Source organism: Megascapheus bottae, chromosome 8 (genome assembly GCF_031878675.1).
Source record: "Megascapheus bottae isolate mThoBot1 chromosome 8, mThoBot2.hap1, whole genome shotgun sequence".
In the NCBI taxonomy this organism is placed as follows: Eukaryota; Metazoa; Chordata; class Mammalia; order Rodentia; family Geomyidae; genus Megascapheus; species Megascapheus bottae.
In genome coordinates, this window is record NC_143516.1 from 67,732,009 (window position 1) to 67,748,283 (window position 16,275).

At 36.3% G+C, this 16,275-nt stretch overlaps 1 pseudogene; it reads right to left on the minus strand.

Moving 5' to 3' along the window:
• Positions 1-13,100: 13,100 nt before the first annotated feature.
• Positions 13,101-13,195, minus strand: LOC150060088 (small nucleolar RNA U3; annotated as a pseudogene).
• Between the last annotated feature and the right edge of the window lie 3,080 nt (positions 13,196-16,275).

Sequence of the window (16,275 nt, forward strand, 5' to 3'; positions counted from 1 at the left end):
TAATATGACACTTTTGCATACACGTATACATATAATGTACTATTATCCTATTTACCTACTTCTCATCCCTTCTGATATTTTTAAGTGTTATGAATTTGGTGTGCAAGGATTTTATGGAGGATTTGGTGGTTGTCATTCACACAAGGCCATTGGTCTGTAGTTTCACATCCAGATAATATTGGCTTTGACATAGGATTTTGGTTCCATCCCTTTCTAAATGTGGTTGAATTTAGCCATGGGTCCATCTGGTTTTCTTCTGGGAGTGCAGAAGGGAGCAGGGGAGACACTCTTTATTACTGATTCAATCTTGTAATATTGATCTGTTAATGTTTTTATATCCTCTTGATATGTCTTCTAGATTCCTTATTAATTGGAGTAAATTTTTTCAAGGTATTGCCTAATAGTTCTATGGATATTAGTAGTACTTATTATAGTAGCACCTTTTTACCTCTAATTATTGATTTAGGTCTTTATCTTTCTTTTTTTGGTTAGGTTGATTTAAGGTTTGTCTATGTTATTGTTTCATAAACCAAATTCTTTGCTTCATTGATCTTTTATTTTGTTCGTTTAGTTTCCATTTCATTAATTTAAGATTTGATCCTTACTATTTCCTTATTCTTATTTTATTAAGACTTTGTGATGTTTCACTGGGTACTTTCAGATCTTACCAATTTTTAATGGATGCACAGGTAGATATAAATTCCCCTTTAAGAATTCTTTCTAGCATATTTTAATATGTTGTGTCTTCATTTTCACTTGAACTTAAGAGCTTTTTTTTAATTCCTTCTGAGTTGTCTCAGAATCATTTAAAAATGCAATCTCCATGTGTTTCTCTGTCTAATGATTTCAGCTTAAGTAAACCATAGTCTACAAAGTACAAGGAGTTACACAGACATTTATTTTATATTTGCAAATACTTGCTCTCTGGTCTAAAATATGATCTAATGTGAGCTAGTGAGAAGAATGTGTATTCCACAGCTGTTGAATGGAATCTTCTGTAAGTCCCTTTTAAGTTTATGTGATTTATATTGCAGTTTAATTCTTCACTTTCTTTAATTTTTGGTCTGTTCATGGGTGTAGGATATTTAAATCTCTGACTACTATTGTATTGGGCTATACCAGAAAACACTGTTTGTTTTTTTTAAATACTGTTTACATAAAATACTGTTTGTTTTTAAAACTGCACGCACTAATATTCAGTGAGATTCATATTGTTGCTATGATTAATGTGGGATTTCCGCCCGCCCCTCACCCCCAAGCTATTTCCTGGGTTCAAACCAAGGACCACCAGGTTGTTTCTTTTTTTTAATTTTGTCTTTTTATTTATTTTATTCATATATTTTTATTGTAATTAAAAGAAGGGTTACAATATATTCACCAGATAGAAGGTGCATTGCTTCACAAATATTGATACCTTTCTCATGTCATGATCCCCATTTCCCTCCCCCACTCCTCCCCCCCGCACAACTTGATTTCCCCCCTTCCCTCTCCCATTTCACATAACCAACTAAGCATATATAAAATATATCCGATAACAAAGTGAGATACTATGACAATATGAGATAACCAAGGGACAGCAAAAGAGATGTTCAGGACAACAATCAGTCATTATATGGCTTTTGTTTCTATATCCTGGAGGTCCTTACATTTAGTGTCATACTATATGGCCTTATGAATCTAGATTTTGTTCTATTGTGAATCTCTGCTACGAGAGCACAAGGTTTCTACTGATTATGACAAATGAGGGAGAATATTGGACCTATGTTCCTTTGAGTCTGGCTTACTTCACTTAATATGATTTTTTTCTAAGTCTTTCCATTTCCTTACAAATGGGGCAATATTGTTCTTTCTGACAGTAGCATAGAATTCCATTGTGTATAATAAACACCACATCTTGTTGATCCATGCATCAACTGAGGGGCATCTGGGTTGGTTCCATATCTTTACTATGGACCACCAGGTTTTAAGCCTCATCATCTCATAAGTGTTCTGCGGTGCTGGCAAAAACACAGACATGCTCAAGCTTGGCCTATGCTTCCCCCAAGTGCATCTAGAGTCCTAAGAAAATAGAAAGATACCAAGCTGAGACCATGTGAAGGCATGTAACAGCTGGCTTTCATGACCAGGTGGTTGGGCCCCTGCCTCTTTCCATTCACACACAGCTGATGTCCATCTCCTTCCTGGAATTAGGCGGCCCTTTCCCAGGCCACACACCCTCTTTGTCCTCCACACTGTGACTTTGGCATAGATCTGGGTGAAACAAAGGATAGGTATCAAACCACAACAATTCTCTGGATCCCCTGGGGATTCTAATGGTAAGTTACTCACTGAGCCAGTTTGGAGATTAAAAACATGCAGGATTTCCGCTCCCCCTGGTCAAAGGTTTTGACTGTAGAACATTTCTGAAAGCTACTGGGGAGGCTGAGATTGAGGATCCCAGTTTGAAGTCAGCCTGGGCAGGAAAGTTTGTGAGACCCTTAGCTCCAATAAATTACAAATGAAGCTGGACATGGAAACGTGGCTCAAGTAGAAGAGCACTAGCCTTGAGCAAATAAAAACTTAGGGACAACACCAAGCTGTTTTGGTTATTATAGCTCTGTAATAGAGTCTAAAGTTTGGTAATGAAAATTTCTCTTGCATTGTTCTTTCTGCTAAGAAGTGTTTTTGGTATATGGGGTCTTTTATTATTCCATATGAAATTTTGGATTGCCTCTTCTATTTCTTTAAAGAATGCCATTGGGATATTGATGGGCATTGCGTTGAATTTGTAGATAGCCCTTGGCAAGATTGTCATTTTCACGATGTGGATTCTTCCAATCCAGGAGCATGGGAGGCTTTTCCATTTCCTCAGTTCTGTTTTAATTTCCTTTTTCAAAGTTTTAAAGTTTTCATCAAAAAGGTCCTTTACATTCTTAGTTAAGATAACTCTAGGTACTTTATTTTCTTTGAGGCTATTGCAAAAGGAGTTGCTTTCCTGATTGTTGCCTCATTCCTCTCACTGTTGGCATAGAGGAAGGCAGTTGATTTTTTGAGGGTTAATTTTATACCTTTCCAAAGTTTTGAATCAGTTCAAGGAGCTTGGGAGTGGAGTCTATAGGATTCTTTAAATACAGAATCATGTCATCTGCAGAGAGGGAAAGTTTTACTTCCTCTTTCCCTATTTGGATCCCCTTTATGCTTGCTTCTTGCCTTATTGCTCTGGGTAGGAATTCTAATACTATGTTAAAGAGGAGTTGTGAGAGTGGGCATCCTTGTCTGGTTCCTGATCTTAGAGGGAATGGCTTTAGCTTTTCACCATTAAGAATAATACTAGCTGTGGGTTTGTGATCCACAGCCTTGATTAACTGAGGAATGTTCCATAGATTCCTAGTTTCTCCAGAGCTTTTAACATAAAGGGGTGTTGGATCTTGTCAAATGCCTTTTCCGCATCTATTGAGACAATCATGAGATTTTTGTCCTTGCTCCTGTTGATGTGTTGCATTATATTAATTGATTTGCGTATGTTGAACCAGCTTTGCCTCCCTGTGATGAATCTTGTTTGATCATAGTTAGTGTATAATTTTTTTGATGAGTTAGTTGTTGTAAATGGTTAGCCAGTATTTTGTTGAGAAGTTTTGTATCAATGTCCATCAAATAAATGAATCTTTGTCTGGTTTGGGGATGAGGGTTATGCTGGCTTCATAGAATGAGTTTGGTAAAGAATCTTCATTTTTGAGTTCATTGAAGAGCTTGAGGAGTATTGGTGTGAGCTCTGCTTTGAAGACCTTATAGAATTTCAGCTGTGAAACCACCTGGCCCTGGGCTTTTCTTAGGTGGAAGGTCTCTTATTGCCATTTCTATTTTAGTGATTGAAATAGGCCTGTTTAGTTGGGTTAGTTCTTCTTAGTTCAGTTGGGTATGTTAATATTGGCTAGAAATTCATCCATTTCTTCTAGATTCTCAAATTAGTTGGCGTAAAGGTTTGAGAAGTATTCCCTCATGATGCTCTGGATGATAAGACCAATGGAATAGAACTGAGGACCCAGATATTAAACCACAGACCTATGGCCACTTAATCTTTGACAAGGGAGCCAAAAAATAGAGTGGAAGAAAGACAGCCTCTTCAACAAGTGGTGCTGGCAGAACTGGTTAAGTACCTGTAGAAAACTGAAGTTGGATCCTTCTTTGTCACCCTGCACTAGAATTAACTCCAAATGGATCAGACCTCGAGGTAAAATCTGACACACTGAAAACTTTACAAGAAAGAATAGGAGATACACTAGGCCTCCTTGGCACAGGGTGAAACTTTCTTAATAAGGACGAAGAATCACAATAAATCAGAGAAAGGCTGGATAAGTGGGACTGCATTAAACTGCAGAGCTTCTGTAGGGCAAAGGACATAGCTAGTAAATTAATTAAGAAACCTACAGAATGGGAGATCTTCACTAACCATACAACAGACAAAGGCCTCATATCTAAAATATATCAACAGCTCAAAAAATTGAATCACTCCAAAGAAACAACCATCCCATTAAAAGATGGGCCAAAGACTTAAAGAGAGTCTTCTCTGAAGGAGAAATAAAAATGACCTATAGACACATGAAGAAATGCTCAACATCTCTGGTCATAAAAGAAATGCAAATCAAAACAACTCTAAGATTCCACCTCACTCCAGTTAGAATGGCCAGGATCAGGAAAACTAATAACAACAGATGCTGGAGGGGATGTGACCAGGAGGGATCACTACTATACTGTTGGTGGGAGTGCAAACTCATTCAACCACTATGGAAAGCAGTGTGGCAGTGCCTCAAAAGACTAAACATAGAGCTCCCCTATGACCCAGCAATTCCACTACTTAGCATTTACCCAATCATCCAGAAACAAGGACATACTAAATCTACTAGCACAACGATGTTCATTGCAGCACTATTTACCATAGCAAAGCTATGGAACCAACCCAGATGTCCCTCAGTTGATGAGTGGATCAACAAGATGTGGTATTTGTACACAATGGAATTCTATGCTGCTGTCAGAAAGAATGATATCGCCCCATTTGTTAGGAAATGGAAAGACTTAGAAAAGATTATATTAAGTGAAGTTAGCCAGACTCAAGGGGACTTAGGCTCAATGGTTTCCCTCATTTGTCATAATCAGTAGAAACTTTGGCCTCTCCTAGCAGAGATTTGCAATAGAGCAAAACCTAGATCCATAAGGCCATACAGTATGAAGCTAAATGAAAGGATCTCTAGGATATAGAAACATAAGCCATATAATGAATGATTGTTGTTCTTAAGGTACTATGTAATCTCTCATCTCTTTTGCTGTCCCTTGGTTATCTCATATTGTTACAGTATCTCACTTTGTTACCTGATATATCAGATATATTTGTATTTGGTTATTTGAAATTGGATAGGGAAGGGGGAAAACAAGATGAGGGGTGGGTGTGGGGGGAGGGAAATGGGGACCAAGACATGAGAAAGGGTATCAATGTATGTGAAATAATGCACCTTCTATCTGGCGAATATAATGTAACCCTTCTATTAATTACAATAAAAAATATATGTAAAAAAACTTAGGGACAGCACCCAGGCACTGAGATTCAAGCATTAGGTACTGTCAGTTAAAGAAAAGAAGATTTTTTTTAAAAAAAATCTCAGAAGCAAACTCCATTCTGGTGGCAATTAGCAGGCTAGGAAGTCCCAAGCGACCTTTGTTTCCAGAGTTCTTCCATAATTGAGCCAACTACCTAGGCCACAAGTAGTGGACACATAAGGTTCTCATCCAGGCAGTAAGTATAGAAAGTTTGAACAACACACGAGCTATAGTGTACTTGATAGAATTTCCAAACAGTAGAGGAGAGAGGAGGAAAATATTTTTGAAATCAGTATCGATAAATTTGATTTCCCATCAGTGAATCCAGAAATAGAGATTTAAGAATATCCACAATTTGAGACAGTCTTTAAATGTAACTTTATTTATCACAGCTCCTATTAACATGTAGTACAGTTTCAGAAAAGCTTTAGAAATTTCCAGATGGTTTGGTATTGATAGTTTGGGTATACTTATTAGTTTGGAAATGTATCAAATCCCTCCAGGCAATTGAAGTGTAGAAGATCACTTCAGGGAACCTAATGAAATAAGCAATTAATTCATGTTAGGTTTTCTGTAGAAAAATGACCAAACTATTGGATTATGTTTGGTAGACTAAGAATATTTTTCAGAGTCAAAGTATTTATTTAATCTTCTTTGCATTTTACTCAACATCAGGTTTCTGTCTTAAAAAGGTGTTTTTCTTTCTTATTACCATGACATCTTTCTGAGGGAGAAGTAAGTCATAATTGCACACACACACACACACACACACACACACACACACACTGTCCAGCTAATGAAATAATTTGAGAATTTCATGTATTTTTTTCTATTCCTCTAGCCAAATCTAAGTCTGAAAGCTATACTAGGGTACAAGGAGTTCGAAAGTGTAGCCCATTCTGGGAACCATGTGTTCCACAAAAAGTCTGGAAATTTCCTTATTAAAGAAAACCAAATGCTCATGTGAGGAAAGAATCAGGACATTTCCCATCTAACTCATAATATTATCCCATTAGTAAACATTATTGACAGAAGATTTATATTTTTTAAGTTTAGAGCTATCTATTTTAAATAACATCTTAATATTTACTAGCTATTTTATTATCTAGACTACAAGTCTATACTTTTGTCTAAAATCAGCTTACACTTAGAGGTGATTATCATTTTCCTAAGATAATGCTTTTAGTATTATTAATGAAATAAATTACTATAACGAAGAATAGCTGCTGAAAAATTTGTATTTGTCAAAAGTGTTCATTTCTTAAATAAAAGATTTTATTAATGTTGATTTTTTTAGATCATATTTCAAATGCCACATTTAAAAAATAGTATTCAAGAAGGGAATCTCTGTATGCAATCACTGGCACATAAATTTTAAAATTAATTAAAATTAAGCTGAGACTTAATATGTCCTAGATTCATATTGATCTATATAACATTATGTCTATAGAGTTTATATTCCAGCATAGATTTTATGCCTATGTAGTTATATTTATGTCTCCAAAACTGTGTCAGTAACCTTGGATACCGGAATACTGAGTCATTGCTCTTGTACTGTTTGGATCTAATATCCACATATCAAGGACACCATGTGTCTTTTGTTCCTTTGGTCTTGACTTATCTCACTCAACATGATTCGCTCTAGTTTCATCCACTTCCCAGAGAATACCATTATTTTATCTTGTCTGTTGGTTGTGTAGATTTCCATTGTATGTGTATATATATATGTATATATATATCACATTTTTTCTATTCATTCATCTGTAGTGGGGCATCTGGGTTGTTTCCATTGCTTGGCTATTGTGAATAGTGCAGAGATAAGCATAGCTGAGCAGGTGTCCTTATTATATCCTGGGTTATGATGCTCAGGATAGATGACTAGGAGTGGTATGGTGGGATCATAGGGGAGGTCAATTTTCAGTTCTTTAAGAAACCTCCACACTGCTTTCCAGAGTGGCTGAACTAGTTTACAATCCCAACAGCAGTGCAGTAGGGTTCCTTTTTCTTCACAACCCCGCCAGCAACTGTCATTGTCTGAGTTCAAAATCTTGGCCATTCTTGTTGGGGTAAGATGGCATCTTAGGATTGTTTTTATTTGCATTTCCTTTATGACCATGGATGATAGGCATTTTCTTGTATGTTTCTTTGCCATTTTAACCTCTTCTTTTGATACGTCTCCCTTTAGTTCCCTTGTCCATTTAGTGATTGGTTTGTTGTGTTTGGGTGGGGGGATTAGTTCCTTGAGTTCTCTTTAGATATTCGATATTATATATCTGTCTGATGTATTATTGGTAAATAACTTTTCTTGGTTGGCTGTCTTTCTACTTTAGAAGCTATGCTTTTGTCTGTGCAGAAACTTTTTATTTTCAGGTATCCCCATTTGTCTAGTCCCTTTCCAACCTGTTGTGACCCTGGGGCTCTGTTCAAGAAGTTTCAATGTATTCATTTTTACTCAGTAATATTTCACTCTGTGAAGAGAAATGTACCATCACTTCCATTTGTACTTGAGTACTGTTCCATCTTACCCTCAAGACCATGGGTTTTCCCCTCACCCTTGGTTGCGTCACAGCCTTGAGATCTGTTAAGGATTTGGTATGCATTTATCCTCACAACTATGTAATGGAAAATTCCCTTGGCTCCATAGAGCTTTCTGCAAGAAGCCATATGTAGGATATTTGCCTGTGTGAGAAAGCTCAGAATACTTACAGCATTTAAGGAGATACTATGCCTGCATGTTCTTTTTCTCTTATGATCCTCATACAATCAAATGCTTTTCTTTGAGAAACTATAGATAGTGGTTTAGTGAGCATCATTATCATTATCTTATCACACAAACATTCCTATTAATTTGGAAAATATAACAGATCAAAACCAATTTTACTTATTTAAGACCTAACAACTTCCTGATGGTTATAGAGAGTTGGCGTAAAGTATAAAGTCATAGTTTTTCAAAGAAATTGACATAATCACAGGAATATGTTTCATATTGTTTATATGGTAACAACACAATAAACACTAAAAACATTTTCTGGGAGGAAGAACTGAGTGTGTTTGTGTGTGTACGTGCATGTCAACACATGGATATGTATGTGACCATCCATATTTTAACCTCATTTCTACATAGTGTTCTGGCCTCAGCATTCTATGACTTCATGGTTTGGAATCTGTTGTGTAGTTGCTTGTATTCTGTGAAAACTCCACCACACAGAAAAATGTTGAATCAATTAACATCAAATATACAATAAAATATGAGCTTTGTGGCTCAGGTTGGTTCTATTGTATCTGACCCAGAATTCTACTTTGCTAGTTGGAAAATTGCTTTGAGTAGATAGAAGTTTATTACATGTAATCTTTTTTTCTTCATTATGTGTAATCTTGTTTTCTTCAAAATAGCCAAGTTTAGGAAAGAGAGGAAGAGAAATTCCCACAGAACATCATAATGCTCAATTTTCACAAATGTAAAACACCAAACAAAAGAAAGTAAGAGCACTCTGGCGGCTGGTGGCTGACACCTGTCATCCTAGCTACTCAGGAAGCTGAGATCTGAGGATCACAGTTCCAAGAAGGAAATACCTTTTTTCTGGTGAATATAATGTAACCCTTCTATTAATTACAATATAAAATATATTAAAAAAATTTTAATAAATGTTTATATCTATACTACTTTGGTATCTATACTACTTGATAATGCTATTTCAGTCTCTTATTAATATAGCTAATGTCCCAAACCAAGTTACTGATTTCTTGCCTCAGATTTGCACTTTACAAAATATCAACCATTTTAGTAAATGTCTACTCTCTTTTTCAAAATGGAAAAAAAAGGAAATGGCACTATAGCACAAGTGATAGAATGCTAGTCTTGAGAAAAACCTCAGAGATAGTGCCCAGGACCCAAGGTTAAGCCCCATGACCAACCAAGAAAAAAAAGAAGGTAGAGAAATGCTATTCTCCACTAGTTGCATGGTCATGAGAAGTTTATTAAAAATGGATTCTTCCTGTTCTTTTAAATTATTTGCATGTATACATTTGACACTAGTATTTAGTTTGAAAAGAACCTGTAGGACAAATATCCGAAAGGGTTGTGTTAATACATTGCTAGGTTGAACATTATGCATGACCACAGCTGTGGTTTCCATTTCACTGACATATTGTGGCACCAATCTGTGGAAATGAAATTCCTGGTCCTTGGGAGAAAGGCCTGTTAAAACTTCATCTTATCAGGGTCCCAAGTCCACATCAGATTTCTGCTGAGCAATGAACCTGGCTTGATGAGCACTGATGTCCCCTGTTTGTATTTTCTGTTTGAAAATAACGTCTGAAATGGAATAGAATAGACAAATTCCAGTTCCTCAAATTCCAGTTCCTGATATCTTTTTTCATATATTTATTATTGTAATTAATAGAAGGGTTACATGATATTTGCCAGATAGATGGTGCATTAATTCCCATACATTGATACCCTTTCACATGTAAAAGACAGATAACAAAATGCTACTGCTCATTTTATGTAGAGACTCAAGGCTCTCTCTCTCTCTCTCTCTCTCTCTCTCTCTCTCTCTCTCTCTCTCTCTCTCTCTCTCTCTTTTTCTCTCTCTCCCCTCTTTCTATGTGATCCAGTACTTTGTTTTATTGGTCAAGGCTAGTATGCTACAGCATAAACCATGTCTTTATCTCCTCCTGAATAGTTTGTTATTCACTCCAGTCAGATCCTGTGTTCTCAGATTTACTAATAGAATAGAATTAATTAAAATTCATGACAAAATGTTAATTCCCAGTGCCCTTCTTTAGACACAGTAATTCAAGAGTCTGAAGCAGCTGTCTAGAATTGAACAAGCAATCTCCAACAAGGGCCAGGAAACAATGACCTGTGAACCATGGACCAAACCAAACCAGCAGGCAAAAAACACCAATGGACATAATTCTAATTATTTGTGCTGTAAAGCTTCCTAGCAATGCCCTTCCTGTTTCTAATGAAGAAGCAGAGAATTGAATAAATTAAAAGGGTTAATCCCAAATGTGTGTCTATAATTTCTCAGAAATAAAAGAGTTTATTGAGCCATGATGGATGTTTGCAAGGAAAGAGATGACTCTCCATCACTACCAGCAACAAGATGAGATAGCTTTTGGGAATCTGTCCATTAGACCTAAGAGCAAAAGCATTTTTATAGGGAAGGAAAGCATAAATTGTTTATGTTGACCTTGCATTGGTTACAGATAAGAGGGGCGGGTTAATCTGAACCAGGAAAAGTTCTGGGGTAGAAGAAGGGTCTGGGTGAGAATTTCTTGTTGCTCTTCAGCTGGGTGGCCTCAGTGGTTTATACATAAATAAGAGAAGGTTGATGCTCCAGATAAGTCACTAGGCAGACCAAGTCAGGGGTTTCACATACATTCAGGAATCTGGAAGGGATTTATTATTATTGTTTTCGGTCTTCATGTATTGATGCATTTATCTCCACTACCACTTCTAAGTTTCTATCCTCTAGTCTTTGCAGTTAAATTTAGAATAATTCCAGATAGTTCTTAAACCAGAAGAAAGGAAGAAAGATGTATTTAGGGTGAGTTTTATATTTTATTGTAAGTATAATGGTACTTGAAGCTTGAATTCTGCACATATACATCCATGTCCTTTAAACTGCAGAGCTTCTGCATGGCAAAAGATATAGCTAGCAAGTAAAATAGAAAGCCCACAGAGTAGGAGAAGATTTTCACTAGCCATACAAGAGACAAGGGCCTCATATCTAAAATATATCCAGCTAAAAATGTTGAATCTCTCAAAAACAAATCTTCAAAGAAACAACCATCCCATTAAAAGGTGGGCTAAAGACTTAAAGAGAGACTTCTCTGAGGAGGAAATAAGAAAGAACTATAGACACCTGAAGAAATGCTGGACATCTCTTGTCATAAAAGAAATGCAAATCAAAACAACTTTGAGATTCCACCTCACTCCAGTGAGAATGACCATGATCAAGAAATCTAATAACAGATGCTAGAGGGGATGTGGCCAGGAGGGATCACTACTACACTGTTGGTGGGAATGTAAACTCATTCAACCACTCTGGAAAGCACTATGGCGATTCCTCAAAAAACTAAACATAGAGCTCCCCTGTGACTCAGAAATCCCACTCTTTGGCATTTACTAAAATGTCCAGAAACAAGGACATACTAAAGCCACTAACACAACAATATTCAATGTAGTATTAGTTACCATAGCAAAGATATGGAACAAACTCAGTAAATGAATGGATCAAGAAGATATGACACCACCCCATTCATAAGGAAATGGAATGACTTGGAAAAAAATCATATTAAGTGAAGTAATCCAGGCCCAAAGGGACATAGACTCAATGTTTTCCCTCATTTGTAATAATTAGTACACATCAAGGACTCTCCTAGCAGAGGATTACAATAGCTCAAAACCTAGGTACATAAGGTCATATAAGATGAGACTAAAGGAAAGGTTCTCCAGGATATAAAAACAAGAACTTTATCTTGTATGATTGTTGTTCTTAATGTACTATGTTATTTCTCTTTTCTTTTTTGGCCCTTATGGTTAATCTCATATTATTGCAGTATCTGACTTTCTTCCCTGGTATACTGTATACTGTTTATTTGTTTATTTGAAATAGGAAAGAGAAGGGGGAAAACAAGACGATTAGGATGGGTGGGGAGAGGGAAATGGGTACAAAACCACGAGAAGGGATATCAATGTGTGAGAAGTAATGCACCTACTACCTGGTGAATGTAACTCTAATCCATCTATACATCATCCTGACAATAAAAAAGTCCTGAAAATAAATTGTTATTATTCTAAGATATTCAAATTCAAATTTAAATGAATAAGTTACTGCCTAAGAAACAATAATAATATTCACTGAAAGTTATATATGATATTTTTCACATTTCATGTTCATGCATAATCTTTAGGGGATATAAAATTCAGAATGAGCTCTAGATTAATACTAAAATAAAATTATATTTAGTTTAAGATTAGTTTTTAAAGTTTTTAAAACTATTTCCTGGGAAAGTATAAGTATTAATAAGTCTGAACCCATGAGAGATAATGAAAACATTATTTAAGGCTCTGAAATTAAAATTTATTCTTTAAGAAGTAAATCCTTTGTCTTTGATCCTGGAGGTCTTATAGCATTGATAACTAGGTGAAATATAAAGGGAACCTTAAGAGATTAACAAATTTTAGGTTTAGAAAATTAACATTTTCTATGGCAACTGTAAGTATTATGATGACTTAACCATAAAGGCAAATGTGAGAATTCAAAGAAAAATTCATGTCATATGACCTTAAGTCCATGTATTAATTCCATGAGACACAGACTTTACACTTTCAGTGGAAAATCCATTTAAAGTAAAGTGGATCACACTGAATACAAATAGTAATGAGGTCTCTAAAAGACCATATGGTAAATTGTAGCATTTGTTATTTTTAAAAGTCAATTTTGTTTTGCCAAAAAAGTATAAATAATGCATGATGTAAGACTTACTTACATCTACACATTTCTAAGTAGACACATTCCAAGATATTTTTTAACTATCACATCATATTGGCTGGCCTTGAACTTAATACATTTGAATATATTATAGAAATGATCCCTGAAAATATAGTCTTTGGCCTTGAACTTAATACATTTGAACAGAAAGCCTCTGGAACTAATACTATGGTGGTTTAAGTTAAGGAAATAGAGAGATTTCTCATTCTGGAAGTTTCTCATTTGCCTGGCAATTTATTAATGCATGTCATAGCACATAGCTTGTTTATTTTTTCCATATATTTTTATTGTAATTAATAGAAGGGTTACATTATATCCACCAGATAGAAGGTGCATTACTTCACATACATTGATACCCTTTCTCCGGAGAAGTTTGTGAGTATATGATGATAATTTTCATCTTATAAAACTTCAAATTTGGGCTGGGAGTTTGGCCTACTGGTAGCATGCTTGTTTGCCATTCACGAAGACCTAGGTTCAATTCCTCGGTACCACGTACATAGAAAAAGCCAGAAGTGGTGCTGTAGTTCAAGTGGTAGGGATCCAGCCTTAAGAGAAAAAGAAGAAAAAGCACAAGGATGGTGCTCAGATCCTGAGCTCAAGCCCAGAACTGGAAAAACAAAAACAACAAAAACCAAATAAATAAAAAAAAAACTTGAAATTTGTAAGGGTTTGATGGATGTTTGCAGGAAAAATGGATTCGTTTTCTCTGGATATAAAAACATCAAAAATATTACTAAGGAGAAAGTGATAAAGCATTGAGACATGATCATTCAAGAATGATATTAGTGCCTTTTTTATGACACCATTTCTCTCAATGCTACAGATAAACTTAAACCTATTTTCCCAAAACAAGCAGAAATTTTTACCTGTGTCTTTGTGCTCCAAAGCATGAAGTCCTAACAAAGAAACCTGCATTGACCTGAAATGACCTTTCACGTATTGAAACATTTGGTTTAATGCTTATTACACTCCCCGTTAATTCTTTTTTTTCCCTGGTTCATTATAAACATTTTTTCAGAGTAATGATTGTGTGTGTGTGTGTGTGTGTGTGTGTGTGTGTGTGTGTGTGTGTGTGTGTGTGTAACTGTACCAGGTCTTTACTTGGCTTTTTTGGCTCATGGTTTTCCCTCTAGTTCTTGAATTATACTTCTAGAATGTTTTTTGTTTTCGTTTTTTGCTGGTTACAGAAGACAGTGTCTGAATTTTTCTGCCTGGCCTAGTTTTAAACCACAATCCTCTAGGTAGCTAGGATGTGAGTCAACAGCACCCAAGTTACAGAAATGAGTTAGTTCTTTTAATAAGGACAATGAATGTTTCTTACAAAAAGTTCAACCAATGCAGAGAAAAAAGAGGACATACCGAAATTATACCATCTTGAAAGGCTTTAGTAGCACTAGATGTACATAAGTACAAGTACTTGTGCATCCATATACATATGGGCACAAATATAAATGCATTTGTAAGAATTGTATTTCATCATTCATGTAAAAATATGAAGTGTGATATTTATATCTATAAGCATTATATGAATGAATTAAATTAACAGTAGACCTTCAGGGATATGTTTATGAATAAGGCATACGTATATCTAAAAGACCCTCAAAATTCAAGTAAGCTCTAAAAGACATAAAACTTAGAGCCATACTTTTGTGTATATTTGCTGATAGAAGGGCCTCAACTAATCCTCATACTCTCACTTGGATTTTTTGCTCAAGGGTAGTGCTCTACCATTTGAGCCATAGCTCAAGTGGCTTTTTTGTTGGCTACTTGTGGATAAGAGTCTCTTATATTCTTGGGATGGATTTGAACCATGAACCTCAGATCTCAGCCTCCTGAGAAGCTGATGGCAGGCATAAGCCACCAGTGCTCAGCTAGAGCCATATTTTTAAATTTCACATTTTCCTTTGCATGTGTTTGTGTGTATGTATGTAAATGCACATGCACACATGCCAGTCCTGGAGCTTGAACTTGGCCTGGGCTCTGTCCCTGAACATTTCTGCTCAAAGCTACTACTCTATCATTTGAGCCACTGCTCTGTGTCTGCTTTTTGTGTGGCCAATTGGAGTCTCAGAGATTTCTTCTCAGGCTGCCTTTGAATAGGGATCCTCAGATCTTCAAATAACTCGGGTTACAGATGTGAGAAACCAGCAACCAGTGAGAAACTAGCTTGTTTCCTTGTTTGTTTGTTTGCCAGTCCTGGGGTTTGAACTCAAGATGTGGGAACTGTACCTGAGCTCATTTTGTTCAAAACTAGGGCTCTACCACTTGAGCCATAGCTCCACCTCCAGTTGCTACATGGACTTTCTTGCCTGGGCTAGCTTCAAACCCCAGTCTCAGTGTCCTAAGTAGCTAGGATTACAGGCATGAGAAACTGGTGCCTGGCCTGCTTTTCTTTTCTTTTCTTTTCTTTTCTTTTCTTTTCTTTTCTTTTCTTTTCTTTTCTTCTTCTCTTCTCTTCTCTTCTCTTCTCTTCTCTTCTCTCCTCTCCTCTCCTCTCCTCTCCTCTCCTCTCCTCTCCTCTCCTCTCCTCTCCTCTCTCTCTCTCTCTCTCTCTCTCTCTCTCTCTCTCTCTCTCTCTCTCTCTCTCTCTCTCTTTCGTCTTTTCTTTTCTAATAGTAACACCTGTAAACTAGTTGCCATATGATCTTCCTCCTATTCCCTATTTTGTAATTTGACAAAGGTCATAAATAAGCTTACATTCTGTTATGAATTGAAGTTTCTACTGCAGCAATATTTATTTGGCTTTTTCCATTTAATAGGTTGAAGGATTGTGTGTGTGTGTGTGTGTGTGTGTGTGTGTGTGTGTGTGTGTGTGTGTGTATCTGTGTCTGTGTTTGTACGGTGGCATGAAATCAGGGCCTCTCACTCACTTGGATTACCACTTCAGACTGGCATACTACCAATTACCTACAACCCACTTCCATATTTTGCTGGTTTATTGGAGATAAGAGTCTCACAGACTTTTCTGCCCTGGCTAGCTTCAAACTGTGATCTTCCAATTTCAACCTCTTAAGTAGCTAACATTATAGATGTGAGTCACAAGAATCCAGCTTAAATGATCTTTTGACAGACTAAAATTTACTATCTTCTGCTGAGAATTTTAGGACTTCATAAGTACTTCTAGGCATGAGAGAATTCACCTACCTGTAGCCCCCAATTCCACAAATCTCACATATTACCCTACACACCAAAGAAG